General features: G+C 53.2%; 1 pseudogene; it reads right to left on the reverse strand.

The window, feature by feature from the left end:
• Positions 1-11,244: 11,244 nt before the first annotated feature.
• On the reverse strand, positions 11,245-12,302 carry LOC129201174 (olfactory receptor 14A16-like; annotated as a pseudogene).
• Between the last annotated feature and the right edge of the window lie 3,127 nt (positions 12,303-15,429).

Raw genomic sequence — 15,429 nt, forward strand, 5'->3', positions numbered from 1 at the left:
AGATAGAAGCATGCACATCATGTGCATGTGGGGAGATGAACCTGAGTGAGCATGAATGCCGTCAGCTGTTCCTCAGAGGTGCCATGAAGGCTCGAGGGACAGACAGTGTCTTGAGGTCACTTCACTGGGAGAGTAACTTCCCCTGGGAAACCACCTGAATGCAGCACTGGGATGGGCTTCCTTGGACCTAAGTCCCGGTGTCCATTCCTCATGCCTTGGAGCATCTCAGATGAGTGCAGGGCAGGGCGACACACTGCAGGGCTGAGGTGCCTCCCAGCCTCCTCCCGGAGTGGCAACAAGAGGCCAGAGAGACACTGTGACTGCTGCGATGCACTGCCTCTGTGTCTGCAAGGGAAGGACTCGTGGCTCTGAACACCCCTGTGTATATGAGGAGTCAATGAGGCCAGCTCAGGTGCGGACATCTCACAGGGCCTTGACGTTTCTATTTGTGACTGCAGGAACAACCCCCAACTTCCCCTTGAGATTCCTCTCACCCGCCTTGGACAGGCTCATTGCAAATACTCCTGTCTGCTCGCGTCACCCTTTCTGGATTGTGCCCTCAAACGTGTCAGAGCAATCAGAGAGGTTTTGGGATCCTCAGAAAGGGCAGACATCAAACATTTCTTCAAGAAGGGCAAGGAGGAGGACTGGGAGAATTACAGGCTGGTCAACCTCACCTTAGTCCCTGAGAAGGTGATGGGCCAAATACACCTGCAGGGATTCACAGGCACTTGAAGGAGAAGGAAGGGACTGCCGAACCCATATGGGTAGGGGCAAGAAGGGCATGTTTCGTACCTGGACCTTAGCAAGGGCTTTGACATGGTCTCCATAGTCTCTATACAGTCGGATTGGGCCAACCCTGTTGAATGTCTTTATTAACTCCCTGTACAATGTGACAGAGGGCATTTTCAGCTCCTTTGTGGATGATGCCAAACTGGGCAGAGCCTCTGAGCGACCTCATCAGGTTAACCCTGCCTTGAGCAGGATAGCCGGACAAGATGAACTTCAGGGCTCTCTTCCAACCTGAGTTATTTGATGATTCCATGAGTCTCTCCCTTGGAGAGCTTTTGGAGACAGAATCGACAGAGGAAGAAGACAAAACAAAGAGGCCGAAGTAGAGATAGAGAATGCAGCAGTAGAAATACAGCAGTTCCTCTGAGGAACATTTCTCCACTCAAATTGTTGGTAGGAAATCTACTGGATAAATTTGATGAAAGCAGCTTACTTTTACCTGCTCAGGTACTGGGCCACAAAGAGGGTGATGGTTGGGCATGGTATGATGTGGTCAATTGTGTATAAGTACCTCATAATCCAGTAGGAAGCAAATGGGGAGGTGAGGTCAGTTCTGCCTCTGGAGGTGATAGGCCAGCAGCAGGAACGTGGCTGAGAAAGGGACTCTGAGGTCACTTCATTCTGAAATAGCTGACAGGCCAGACCTTGGCCCATGGCTGGGATACGTGCTTTAAAGCTCACATCTGCCAGTGTCTCTGACAGGCCAGCAGAAGGCACCTGGTTGGCACATTGTCTGTGAGATCCCATCTGCCAAAGGACCTAGGGTCCCTCCAGGAAGGGGGCTTATATCTTGGTGGTCATGCCTGTTCTGCCTGAGAACATGATGGGACAGCAGCAGGCACACGGCTTGGTCGTGTCTATTCAAGAAGCTGAAAGGCTAGCAGCCTTGGGAGATCATGGTGAGGTTACTTCTGTCTGCTCAGCTGAAAGGCCTCAAGAAGATTGGTGGGTTGGGATGCCTGCCTGAAGGGTTGTTTCTCAGATGGTGGAGCTTTCCTTGGAGGTAGGAAACAACAGGAGAGAGAAACACTGCCACACAGTGCAGCGTGGAAGGTGGAGACTGGACATGAGGAGGAAGAACTGTCACTCCAAGGGTAGTGCTGTGGTACAAGAAGTCATCCTGAAGGAGTACGAGATCAGTCCATCTCTTTGTGTTTCAAGGAACAGAGCGTGAGGGTGGACAGATGTCCGTGAATGTATGGACCTGCCAGGGTGAGAGCAAGGTGAGGAAGTGAGATGGGTGTCTACGGTGTGCAGGGAAAAGAAGCAGCTGTGGGACAGCGTAGGACAACGTGTGGTGGAGATGGCAAAGGGCGCTGGCAAGGCTGGAAGTCACCAAGAGAACCCAAGTCTGTATCCCCTTGGCAATCGTCTCTGCCACCAAGGCCTGTGAGGAGACATGTTGTCCTAAGGCACTGGGGGGGCCTCGTTGCCTCCTTGCACACCCCCAGTAAGGCTGGGAACTGCCATCCCGTTGTCCTTCACTCAGCATGACACCCCCCACATCCCACTGCCCCAGGAAGAGCCCTGAGCAAGGCGTGAAGGACAGGATCTGCCTTCCCAGGGCCTGGGGGTCAGGCCTTGGCCCTTCTGCTTCATCAAACAAAAGCAGGGCTTTCTCTGCATCTCAGCTGCCTGTACATTACCTTTGCCTGCCTGCAATCATGGCCTCCAATTATCTCTTCTAACGAGTCCTCGGGGAGCCTTTGCTGGTCATGGTGCTCAGTGGGACTCAATGCTTCAAGGTACTCTGGGTTTTTTCTTTTTACACTGAGTCTTTGAGAGGTTTGTGCAATCTCCTCTCAGTACCTGAGGTTTGTTACTCAGCACCAAATACACCATGGGACTCATTAAAATCAAGTAAGCCCTAATGAGCCATCTCTCTCCCTGTCATTTTCTTCAAGTCTTCAAGAGTTGTACAGATAATTGGAGCTGTTTCCCAGTGTAGTTGCGGAGAAAGATTTCAAAGAACTTCTAACAAAGAGGAGGTTTTATTTCCAAGGGTGTATTTTACTACTTTTCAGTTTAGAGAAGAGGTGATGGCAGCATTCCCCAGTAGATCTTGCTCCAGGGTCTCTCCTAAGGTCGTCTGGACAGGAGGAATTGCACTCCCTTGAGGTCTGACACAGTATGGACAGCCTTCACCTCAGCTCCCCAGCCCCACCATTTCTCTCATTGGCCACCGGGGACTTTCCCTTACATCAGACTTCTCCACTGAATTCTGCAGCTGGATGTTACAGCTCCTTTGTACCAACCCACACTTGCTTTCCTTAGAGAAATGGCTGCACGTATATTTTTCATCTAATTTGCAAGCAAAGAAAAGTCAAGCACGATAAAGTTTCGTCGACATTAAAACACACTCTGCACCATACGCTTACTACAAGCTGCCTCTAATGATGTTGCCTTTCTACAAGGGATAATCTTATGAGAAACGTTTTAGACAGGTAGGTAGGTAGGGAAGTGGATATATAGATATAGATATAAACATAACTAAAGAGTTGGCTAAAGAGACAATTAGACTACTTAATGACAGGGCAAGCTTTTAACTCCCTGATATCAAAGCAGCAGCTTTGGGTGGGTGACAGGAATGTGAATGAACAAAGAGCAGGGAGAGGAGAAAACTGGAGCACAATGGAAAGGGCCTTTGTCTAGACAGTCTGCTGAAAAGATGACTTTAGAAAGGGTCATTGTATAATAGACAATAGTTAGATGATGAAATAAGGAAGGTTCAGCACAGTGATAAGGAAAATCTTTTTCTCCATGAGGACATCCGAGCATTGGAACAGGTTTCACACAGACGTTGTGCTGTCTCTGCCCTTGGGTGTTTTCCAGCCCCCAATGGATAAAGTCTTGAGCAAAGTGGCCTGACTCCACATCTGATTCTGCTGCGAGCAGAAGGCCAGAATAGACACTTTCTGAAATCCCATTTAAGAAAGTCGAAACCAAAATGATGCAGCAGTTTCTTGTCCTCAAGGTCTGCATTTGATGACAGCAGGGAATGTTCTCAGGTTCCCTGTGACCATGGAAGTAAGTCAGGTTCTTAGTTTAGTCAGAGCAGCTGCAGCTCTCATGCCTTGCTCCAGGCACTGCTGCTCAGGTGCAGGCCTGCTTGACAGGTATCCCCAAACTGTCCTGACCATTTCCTTTGCTTCACCATTCATTCCCTTGTCACTCCCTTCCCACCTCTCCAGTCCTACTCCTTATCCCCTCCCATGCAAAAAGACAACCCCTTTTATCCATTTCCTCACAGGCCCTGCACATTCTCCCTTTGAACCCTTATTTGGTGTTTCTGAGGTGGTTAAACGTTGCTTTCTGCCTTGATTAGCAACTACACTACACTAGTACTCTTTTTCTCATCTGTAGTGTCCTGTAGCCACCTAAGTTATCACCTTGTTAGAGGCACCATGGCTCAGGATGAACATCAGCACAGGTACTTTCAATGTTGGAGGTTCATTCCAGAGGGACCTTGACACACCTGGGGATTTGGCCAGCCAAAACTTGAAGATTTAGAAGGAAAAGCTGCAGAACAACTCCGTGCAGCAGCATGGGCAGTGACCATGCAGGCCAAGGAGTGCCTGGAGGAGAAGGGCCTGTGAGTCATGATGGCTGCCGTAGGAGCCAGTGGGCTTCACATTCCAAAAGGAAAATGGAGAAAATGGAGAGTGTCCGGGGGAGGTCTGCCAAAATGGAGTGAGGAGCCTAAAGCCTGAGCTGTAGGAGAGTCTGAGGGAACTGGGCCTCTCTAGCTGGCTGAAGGGAAGGCATTGGGCAACCTCATAAGAGCCTGCACCTACCTACCTTGAGAGATGAGGGAGCCGAGCTCTCTTCTGCAGTGGCCAATGAACTGACAGAGGAAACAGCCACAAAGTGCCTCTTGGGAGTTTTGGGCTGAGCCTTAGAAAAAATAACATGGACTAGAAGGAGCACTGCTGTGACCTCCACCTTTGGAGCTCTTCAGGTTTCAGCTCCGCAAAGTCACAGCTACGTGGAGGATGGACTAGAGTCCCCCAGCAGTCTCCTCCTGCCAAGCCTTCCAAGAGCTTGTTCCTTGGCACGTGCTGTACAGGAAGAGATTAAGCTGGAGGTGAGGCTCTCTACATCATAGGATAATTCAGGGTGGAAGGGAGCTCTGGAGGTCTCAAGTGCAATGCCCAGCTCAAAGCAGGGCCAGCTCTGAGATCAGACCGGGTTGTTCAGGAAATGTCAGCATCCACAGAGAGAATTTACACACAAACCAGGTCACCATCACAGAACTGGAGACGAGGCATTTGACCAGCTCCCTGAACACCGCTATCGGTAGGCCATGCCTCCTGAGATTCCTGGGAACATGCACCTTCTTTTCCAAGGAGTGGGTTCCTTATGCAAGTTCCCTGGCATATCTCCAGACCATGGAGTGCTTTAGACTGTAAACAGAATTGAAAGAAAGCCTCTGACTTGGGTACTATCAACCTCATTGCTCAAAGAGAGGGATATGGAGGCATCTCAGAGCTTCCACGTTCCTGCTACAGATTCAATGCCTCATAGGAAGGAGCTGAAGAAAACACTTTTGAACTGGTATAGCCTTTAGATCATTTCACCTGTGAAGGCTCTGCTCTCTGCTTTCAATCGTTGGCACCCTGCTTTTCCTCACCTGCTTTTCCTTGCTCTCCTGCCAAAACCTGACCAAGTGATGAGAAGAAAGGCAGCAGAAAGGCCCTAGGCCTCCATGAATCAGCTGTGGTCTGGCAGCTGGAGGGCGATGGTGTCATTTCATTGTACACCCCACAAAGAATCCAGCTAGGAAGTGAATCTGCAAGTCTGAATCGACAAGGTCCATGGACAGCCCAGGCTGTGTCTATGGCTGTGACTGGAGACCCATACACCTGCAGTGCAGATCAAGCTGGGGCTGAAAGTGGGCTTCAATGGGCTCCTGGCCCCATGGACAGGGATGCAGGTGGAGGCTGCAGGTTATGCTGGTCAGGGCCATGAAGGCCGATGGATGCTCTCAGGGCCCTGACACTGCCCCCGTGGCATCCCACCTGCCAGTGCCCGCAGGAGGCCAAAGTCTCATTCCCTCATGTGCAGGGTCTGTGCTCTGCTAATCTCCTTCCCCTCGTCCCTGGGGATGTGGGAGACCACATGGTCACTGCAGACCAGGCTGACACTGGTCTTCACAGCCCTGACCAGTTCTTCCTCTTTTGGGAGTACCCCATCCAGGTGAGCAGAAGACTGGATGGCCCATTTAGAAGCTGACGCACACACCCCCCCACGCCTCCATTTAACCTGTTGCGTGTTCCATAGAGAATGTCCATTTATCTGAGCTGCCCTGACATCACACAGGGCATCCCCCAATTCTCATCTTCCCTGCTGGTCTCTCCTAAATATGTTCTATCTCCACCTACCACAAAAGCCCTGGGAGGTGTCCATCCCCACCTCGGCTCTTCTTCCATTGACATCACATCTCTGTGAAAAAGTGTGACGAAGAAGGAGTGGCAGAGAGGTTCTGTGCTGACCGTAACCCCTCATTCACCATCCCCCTTCAACTCTCAGGGTTGGGGCAGGTAGAAGAATTGGGAATGAAGGGGGAATGGTCTTTCATATTTTTGTCATATCAAAAGTCTGTTTAATTGACAATAAATTAAATTGATTTTCCCCAAGTCAGCTCTTCTTTGCCAATGACAGTAATTAGTAAGTGATCTTCCGGTCTTTATCTTGACCTGTGAGCTAATCTATCTTATTGTCTCCCTTTGTCTTTTTGAGTTGGGGCTGTGAATGAGCATCTGAGTGGGTGTCTGGCTGCTGGCCAAGGCTAAGCCACTACAGAACCACCACATCAGGAGTGCTGTGTCCAGTTTGCAGCTCCCCAGCACAAGAAAGACCCTGACAGATTGGAGCAAGTCCTGCAAAGGCAAGAAGGATGGTTGGGGCCTGGAGACCATCATGGACAAGGAAAAGTGGAAAGAGTTGGGGGTTTTTTTTGAGAAATCCCTCGGAGTCAAACACTAGAAGAAAGACCCAGGCCAGTTGGTGGGATCTCAAACAATGGATTTTTTCAATATCTCTTGAGACAAGACCATGAACCCCTGATCTAGCTGGACCTGCCTGAGAATGGGCTTGGCTGAGAGACCAGCTGTGGCAAGAGCTATGGGACTTGGATTGTAATGAGTGTCAGTAGGAAACTCGTTTTCTTTTTATTAATAATGGCAGTGGAGTTGGGTATCATGAAGGCCTGGAGGAGGACAGAGGTGGCCATGCAGCAAAGGTCCCTCCTCAGGACTGAGGTGTATGGCCAGAGATGGAAATGGCCAGTGTGTGGGGCAGCCAGGGAAAATTGCCCTGCTGGGGCAGCGTCCCTAGGGCGTCCAGGGAAAAAGGCACAGACTGGGCCCCTCTCTTCTGCACCTTTGCTCCTTGCTTCCTTCACCATGACCCTTGGCTCTGCACCGTGATCTGCACCCTGCCGCGTGCCCCCACCCTGCACACTCACACAGCTTAGCTCTACACTGTGTTTGTTCTCTCCTGGGCACATTTCGACCCAGCCCAACCCCTCCCCAGCAATCCCTAATTCTCCTCGCCTCTTCCCAGTACAGTGGCCAAGTCTGGGCTGGCCCATGGCAGTGCCCACGGCAGGGTGCTGCAGAGCTCTGGGCACTCAGCCCACAGCCCCAGCCCCTCTGAAGGGCACAGCAGGTCCTGGGGGGCAGAGCAGGGGGTTCCGGCTCCCCATCGGTCCCAGGGCTTGACCTGGCCGCAAGGGCATGAGGAAACAGAGGCCACTCACCCTCTGGCTCTCCTCTGTTCCTACTGTAGGTGACCCGCCATGCTGACTGCATTTGCCCCCTTCTCTGCCCCCACCAGCCCCACTCTCCAGGACAGCATGGCAATCCTGGCGCTGGAGCTCCTCAGCTAACAGCTCTCCAGTCTCCCTTCCCTGTGCCAGCGGGGTTCCCGCTGCCTCTCCTGTGATCGCAGAGTCCTCGTTTTCCTGTGAATGCCTGGAATTAACACTTTACTTTAAAAGGTAGAAGGGGACGTTCAGAGTGATGGCATTTGTCTTCCCAAGTAACCGTTACACGTGATGGAGCCCTGCTTTCCTGCAGATGGCTGAACACCTGCCTGCTGATGGGAAATGGTGAAGGAGTTCCTTATTTTACTTTGCTTGCATGCACGACTTTTACCTATTAAACTGTCTTTATCTCAACCCACAAGTCTTTGCACTTTTACCCTTATGATTTTCTCCCCCATGCTGCCGTGGTTGGAGTGAGCGAACGGCTGTGTAGGGCTTGGTTGCTGCTTGGGATTAAACCATGGGACAAAAGTGCTTTGATTTCTCATTCATTCCTGCCCCCCTCAGGATTGACTTCAGACAAAAAGATGCTGCTGGTTAATTTATTTTGCTTAAATGCAGAGAGAGTCTGGCTCCTCATTTACACAGACACTGTGGGTCACACAAGACAGGTGGATACCTAGGACGGAGGGGATGAATAAAGACATTTCTTTGCAGACAGCATCATCAAAAGTGGAAAAGGAAAAAAAGAGAGAAAATAAAAAAGAATAAACGAAGAGAAGGAAAGACAGGCTTAGACTGTCAAGATATATATTGGGAATGATTTGCAGAGGAAGGTACACAGTCTCTGGCTGTTAAATACCATCTAATCAGTTTCCTCAGGGCATCCTTGAGCTCCAGGTTCCTCATGCTGTAGATGAGGGGGTTCACTGTTGGATGTAGAACCATGAACAGAACTGCCATCGCCAGATACAGGAATGGGGAGGAGATGGAATGGGGCTTCAGGTAGGCCATCATCATAGTGCTGACAAACAGGGAGACCACGGCCAGGTGAGGGAGGCACGTGGAAAAGGCTTTGTGCCATCCCTGCTCAGAGGGGATCCTCAGCACGGCCCTGAAGATCTGCACATAGGACACCACAATGAAAACAAAACATCCCCAAACAAGAAAACCACTAACCACAAGAAGCCCAACTTCCCTGAGGTAGGCATCTGAGCAGGAGAGCTTGAGAATCTGGGGGATTTCACAGAAGAACTGGTCCAGGGTATATCCTTGGCAGAGAGGTATTAAAAATGTATTGGCCGTGTGCAGCAGAGCATAGAGAAACCCACTGCCCCAGGCAGCTGCTGCCATGTGGGCACAAGCTCTGCTGCCCAGGAGGGTCCCGTAGTGCAGGGGATTGCAGATGGCAATGTAGCGGTCATAGGCCATGACAGTGAGAAGAAAACACTGCTACAACTAAAAAGAGAAACCAAAATATTTGAGCAGCGCATCCCAAGAAAGAAATTGCACTCTTGTCTCAGAGGTAATTGGCCATGGATCGATGATGCCATGATGGAAGAGCAGTGGAGACAGAGCCCAGGTCGAGGAGGAAGAAGTACATGGGGGTCTGAAGGCACTGGTTGCAGGCTATGGTGGTGATGGTGAGGCCATTGGAATAGCTGATGGCATTTGTGCTCACTTGGGTTCATCTCCCCACACACACACACTGTGCATGCTTATGTCTCGTCTGAAGCATGCAAACTTGGACTTCTGACCTTGTCATTCAATGTCCCTCTGGGGAGGGAAGAACAGCCTCTCTGAGCTGGGCTGAGAGGCCAGTGCTGGAAATGGTGCTTGTTATTGGCTGCTCTGTGATGGCTGCCCTGGGGCAACTTCCCCGGCATGTCCAGCGAATAAGGGCCCAGAGCAGACTCTGCTCTGCCGGTCCTCCTTCTCTCTCTCAGGAGGCCTGGCTGTGCAAGGACACTGCCCTGTGCCCCCAACCTCCGCACTCATGCACTGTAGCTGATCACTGGTGTTTTCCTCTCCCTGGCACTTCCCAGCCCAGCCCCTCCCCAGCTCTCCCCATCTGCCTGCCCTTGCCCCAGCACAGCCCAGCACAGCAGCCCAGGTTGGGACTGGTCCCACAGCAGGAAATGGAGGTCGGTGACTGTGTCTCTGGCTGGCATGCTGACAAGATCCCCACCCCAGACAGCCTGCAGCCCCCCGTGCCAGTCCCACTCCCCAGGACAGCACAGAGTCCTGGCCCTGCGGCTCCTCAGGCAGCTCCTGCGGCCCTAAGGATAGGGCAGCCTGCCCGGTCGAAGGATTTCTCTTGCCTTGCACACACGTGGTGCCCTGCTCTTCTCCCAGGACATTCCATTTCCCCACAGAGCCTTTCCCCAGGTGAGCATGTCTGTGTTGGCCTGGCCGGCCATTCCTGCACCCTCTCCTCATGCTCCCCGCAGCCCCTGAGCTGGTGGTGCTGCTCTGCAGAGCGCGTGGGCTGCGGTGCCCGGCGCCACGGGCTGACTCTGCAGGGCTGGGTGCCGGTCGGGCTGTGTGGCAGACCTAGCTCAGGGCTGTCACTGCCATTGACTGCCTCCCACACAAGTTCTTCTGAGGCCATGGAGGGTGCGCAGAGGTACCCTGCCTCACTTCCAAGGCCATGAGATGCATTTTGGTGCTGCAATGCATCCAGCCTATGACATTTCACTGAGGGTGATAACGCATCACTCACCAGACTGCTTTCCTTGTGCCCGTTGTGTCCCCCGCGTTGCAGAGCTCGGACTTTCCTGTTCACACCCAGATTTGGCACTTTACCTCTGGTCTCCACCTTGGACAGGCTCACGCTCAGTGGGGCTCCATCCACCGCTGACTCCCCGGCACACGCTGTCCCTGCAGATCCCCTGTGCTCTTCTGGCAGCTCCTGAGTCCCTCCAGAAAAACATTCACTTGCCAGCAGCCCTGTGAACTGCTGTAGAGCCCCAGGCAGGTGAGTTGGGAACCATTCCCCATCTGCATGGGTGTTGGCCACCAACAAGCAACACCGGTACCAGACCTCAGTCCCTAGCAGACCACACTGGGAACTTGATCTCATCCTACTGAGCCCACAGAGAAACAAGCAAAGCAACAAGCCTCTCTGCAGAGTCTATTCTTTGGGCATGTTCTTGAGACCAGCTTCTGAACACCTAAGCCTTCGGGCACTGCCCTGAGAAGACCCCCTTGTATGATGGAAATGCTGCTATGGAGGCCAGCTCTGTATCAGAAGTGCCCGTTGCCTCTCCCTGCCTGCGGTCACAGGACCGCCACACAGCAGGACTGTAACCAAGCTTCATGAGCACCCAGGCCTTCCACCAAAAAAGGGCTCAGGAGAGCATGGAAATGGAAGGAGAACAGCTTGGGAAAGACCAAGTGCTGGTGCTCCCTGGCAGTGCGGCTGTGCTGACGCTCTTTTCTTCTTCCCCTCTGCACACAGGCTCCCTGCAGCTGCAGAGCAGGTCTTGGAGGAAGGACCTCAGAAAAAAGAGTCAATGCAGGGCACTTTATTTTGTTTAAACACCCAGAGGGTATGACTCCTCATTTGCACAGCTTCCAGGTCACACAAAAGCTGGATAGATTGTGAATTAGAAATGGGTCAAATAAAGACATTTCTTTGTGGAAAGCATTCAGATAAGTAAAACAAAAAACAAATAACCCAAACTTCACACGCCCCCCCACAAACCCCCTTCCCCCAAGACCAAAATGATCATAAAAAAAACTTCCAGAAGACTGGCTGGGCCTGTAATGAGATATATTATGAATATTCTGAAGAAGTAAACAGGCAGTTTATTGTTTCTGGAAAGCATCCAGTCATTAGTTTCCTGAGGGCATCCTTGATCTCATTGTTCCTCATGCTGTAGATGAGGGGGTTCATGGCTGGAGGCACCGCTGAGTACAGAACAGCCACCACCAGGTCCAGAGATGGGGAGGAGATGGAGGGGGGCTTCAGGTAGGCAACCATGGCAGTGCTGATAAACAGGGAGACCACGGCCAGGTGAGGGAGGCACATGGAAAAGGCTTTGTGCCGTCCCTGCTCAGAGGGGATCCTCAGCACGGCCCTGAAGATCTGCACATAGGACACCACAATGAAAACAAAACACCCAAATCCTAAACAGACACTAACCACAATTAGCCCAGCTTCCCTGAGGTAGGCATCTGAGCAGGAGAGCTTGAGGATCTGGGGGATTTCACAGAAGAACTGGTCCACAGCATTGCCGTGGCAGAGGGGTAGGGAAAATGTATTGGCCGTGTGCAGCAGAGCAGTGAGAAACCCACTGCCCCAGGCAGCTGCTGCCATGTGGGCACAAGCTCTGCTGCCCAGGAGGGTCCCGTAGTGCAGGGGTTTGCAGATGGCAATGTAGCGGTCATAGGCCATGACGGTGAGGAGAAAATACTCTGCTGAAGTGAAAAAAAGAAACAGAAAGAGCTGTGCAGCACATCCTGCATAGGAAATTGCCCTGGTGTCCCAGAGGGAATTGGCCATGGCTTTGGGGAGAGTGGTGGAGATGGAGCCCAGGTCGAGGAGGGAGAGGTTGAGGAGGAAGAAGTACATGGGGGTGTGGAGGTGGTGGTCGCAGGCTATGGCAGTGATGATGAGGCTGTTTCCCAGGAGGGCAGCCAGGTAGATGCCCAGGAAGAGCCAGAAGTGCAAGAGCTGCAGCTCCAGTGTGTATGCGAATGCCAGGAGGAGGAACTCAGTGATGGAGCTGCCATTGGCCATCTGCGGCTGCTGCTCACAGAGGTCTGTGCATGGAGGAAAAGACAGGGAAGAGTTAGAATAGAGCTTAACCTACTGCATTTCTCATAGAAACCTCCCAAAGTGCTTTTCCCCTTTCAGGAAGACCTTTGGCAGGTGTCTTTGCTACATTCAGGCTGGTGCTGCTTGTGGGTGCCATAGGAGCAGGGAGCTCTTCTGGGGGCTCTGGAGGACTTTGTCCCGCTTACAGCAAGAGCTAAACAGGAACATAGGGTGATATCAGGTTAAGTCCAGTCATAATTGCAAAGAGCTTTTCAGGATTGTTGGTCCCAGTACACCCGACTGCAGAGTAGAGCTGTGGGCATTTCCGTTTGCTTACTTTGTTCTGTTTGCCTATCCACACCCGAGGGATTTTTTAAAGGCATAAACCCTTGGCATTTCTTCTGCGCTCCAGGGGAAACCTTGTGGGTTCTGAGAGACAAAGGAACTGCTCCTCAATACAGAGTGAAGAGAGTCGATCTGTCCATCAGCCCTGGTCTCGGCTGGCCTGCGCTGGCACCTCTTTGAGCTGGAGGACGATTGCACCCAGATGTTCCTCTGAGAAGAAACTGGACACTGGAGGATCTCAGCTCTCCCCTCCTAGGCAGGGACACAGAGGGCTCATTGCAGCTGCCTGTCTTCTCCATGGGACTGCTAGGTGACACAGAGATGCCATGGGAGAGCTAGGCCCTTTTGGAGGGCAGCCTGCAGCCAAGCAGGACCCACTCCCACCCATTCCCCCCAAGAAAATACCTGAATGTCATAAATATGAGGGGTCCTGCAGGAAGAGTAAGCTCACTCCCAGCCCCATACACTGCAGTGCCCAGAGCCCCAAACATTAGGAGAGGACGCGGATGCTTTTCCTCCATGGATCCATCTGCATGAGACAACATGCAGCACTGGTGTCTGAGCTGCACCCTAGTCCTCGCCCCTCACACCAGCGATTAACGGGGAAGAACAAGGGCGGCAGGGACAAGAGGGGAAAATGCCAAAGTACTCCTGCCAAGGGAGTCAGGACAGGGAGACACAGCTGGACGCTTGAGTGTTTCTCCTCTTCGGTGGTTGGGCCGCTGGGAAGGAAACGCATGATCAAGTCCCTGTGACATTAAGGGTGGGAATATCTGCTGGGTGGGAGAGGAGACCAGGGAGTTGCTCTGGGGAAAGTGTCTGCACTGCAGGGCATGGCAGGGAGATGCCAAATGCCCCCTCCGTGGCATTTCTGGGAGCAGCTCCCTCTCACTCCCTGCCCATGTCACCACTGCCTGGAGCTGTCCCTGCTGGGACCCGTTTCTCTGCCCCCAAGTCTCCTCCCTGCCAGTGCTCACAGCTCTCATCCCACCCGCTGTGTGCTCGGCTCTTCCCTACAGACCCCTCCTGGCAGCAGGGCACCGGCCAGAGAAATCTCTGTGTGTGCAGGGGCTAAGGAGCAGCTCAGACAAGTGCTGAAGTGATCCCGGAGTCGCTCTGGGGGACGCATCTGCCCCCGTGGGTTCGAAGGGGGCTGGGGCACCTCACTCCCATGCAGACCCCTGCCTAGCAGGGCTTCAAGGGTCACTGTCTGAAACTCCCCCAACCCCACAGAGCCCACGAGCAGGAGCAGGAGCAGCACAGACAGGCGGGAAGAGGAGGAGCAGCACCACAAACAGAAGGAAAGGCACTTAAGACAGTCGTCACCTTCACCAGCCGTGCAGGCAGCCTCCCAGACAGCGATGCTGCAAGGCAGTCACGCTCAGCCCCTGTGCTGCGCAGAGAAAAATGGGCACAGGGCTGGAGAGAGGCACCGCTGCTCTGCTGGAGCTCTGGCTGCAGAGGGGGCAGCTGATGCCTTGTGCCCCACGGCCACGAGGGCAGAGACTTTGCTGGGTCAGACAGGAGGCAAGGGGGCTTGCTCAGAGGAAGGGGTCTGCACTGGAGGGGGTGACAGGGAACTTTCCCAATTCTCCTTCCCATGACATTGCCTTCTCAGTTTCATCTTCTTCCCTGCCCACCCCTCGGCTTCCTGGTCCTTTTCAACCTGCTGCTTTGCCCCACAATGTTTTCCTCACAGGAAATTCTGAGAGACCCCATCCCACCGTTGGTGCAGTCAGTGTTGCCCTACAGAAAACTCTCCCCGGGAGCGCACCGCCTAGAGACATCTCCCTGCTTCCGACGGGTAAAGAGCAGGTCAGACGAACCGTGATGTTGCCAGCCAAGGTGATGCTGGTGATGCCTGCAGGCTGAGGGGTAGGCGAAGGCATTTTCTGAGGTTCCTAGAAGACCTTCTGATCATGCCACGTAATGGTTAAGAATCTCAGTCACTTCTCAAATGTGAGCAGCTCCATTTCCCTTCACACCCCCAAAGCATGAAATTGAAGCCTGAGGGAAGCACCTTTGTTTCCAGATAGCCCCTGCCTGGACCCTCCAGCCCTGGGAGGATCTAGAGCTGTGAGCGGCCCTGATCCATGCAGCAGCCTCTGAACAGCAGAAGGACCCTGCCCTGTCATGCCCTGCCGGGTGTCGCTCCTTGCACCCAGACCTTCTCCCCACAGCACCGTGGGGAGCTCCCCAGAAAACCTGAGTGCTGCTCCTTGCAGGCAGCACAGTCCCTGTCCTGGCACAGAGCCCCCCTGGGCTGCAAGGACCCTGCCTGGAGCCCAGGGCAGCCCCACACCCAGCCTGGCACCCCTGCAGCCATCGCTGGGAGGAGGGACCCATCATGCCCTGTCCCTCTGAGGATGCAGCAGGGAAGCCCTGCTCTGGAGCAGATCCTTCTCCTCCACACCTGAAAAGCCAGGAGAGCCATCCTGACAGGTCCTATCAGTTGTGGCATGGGCCAGGTCTAGGAGACACTTCCAGGCACTCGTCTGCATTGCCCTGCAGCCAGAGACTTACCGTGTCAAGGGCTGGGAAGATTTCTTTCCCCGGTGAGCTCCCACACCAGAAGTCTTTCACTTTCTCTCACTCCTCTTGTCTGCCCTCGCTGCCTGCAGGCAGTGCCCTCAGCCCTGCTGCGCTTTGCAGAGGAGCTGCTCCTGGGCAGAGCTGTCTCTCTGCAGCGCTGCCCGCTTGCCATGAGCTCCCTCCATCCCAGGAGCCCAGCCCAGCTCAGCAGCAGAGGACCAGCCCAAGGCAG

This window comes from Grus americana, unplaced genomic scaffold, assembly GCF_028858705.1.
Source record: "Grus americana isolate bGruAme1 unplaced genomic scaffold, bGruAme1.mat scaffold_82, whole genome shotgun sequence".
NCBI classification, from domain to species: Eukaryota; Metazoa; Chordata; class Aves; order Gruiformes; family Gruidae; genus Grus; species Grus americana.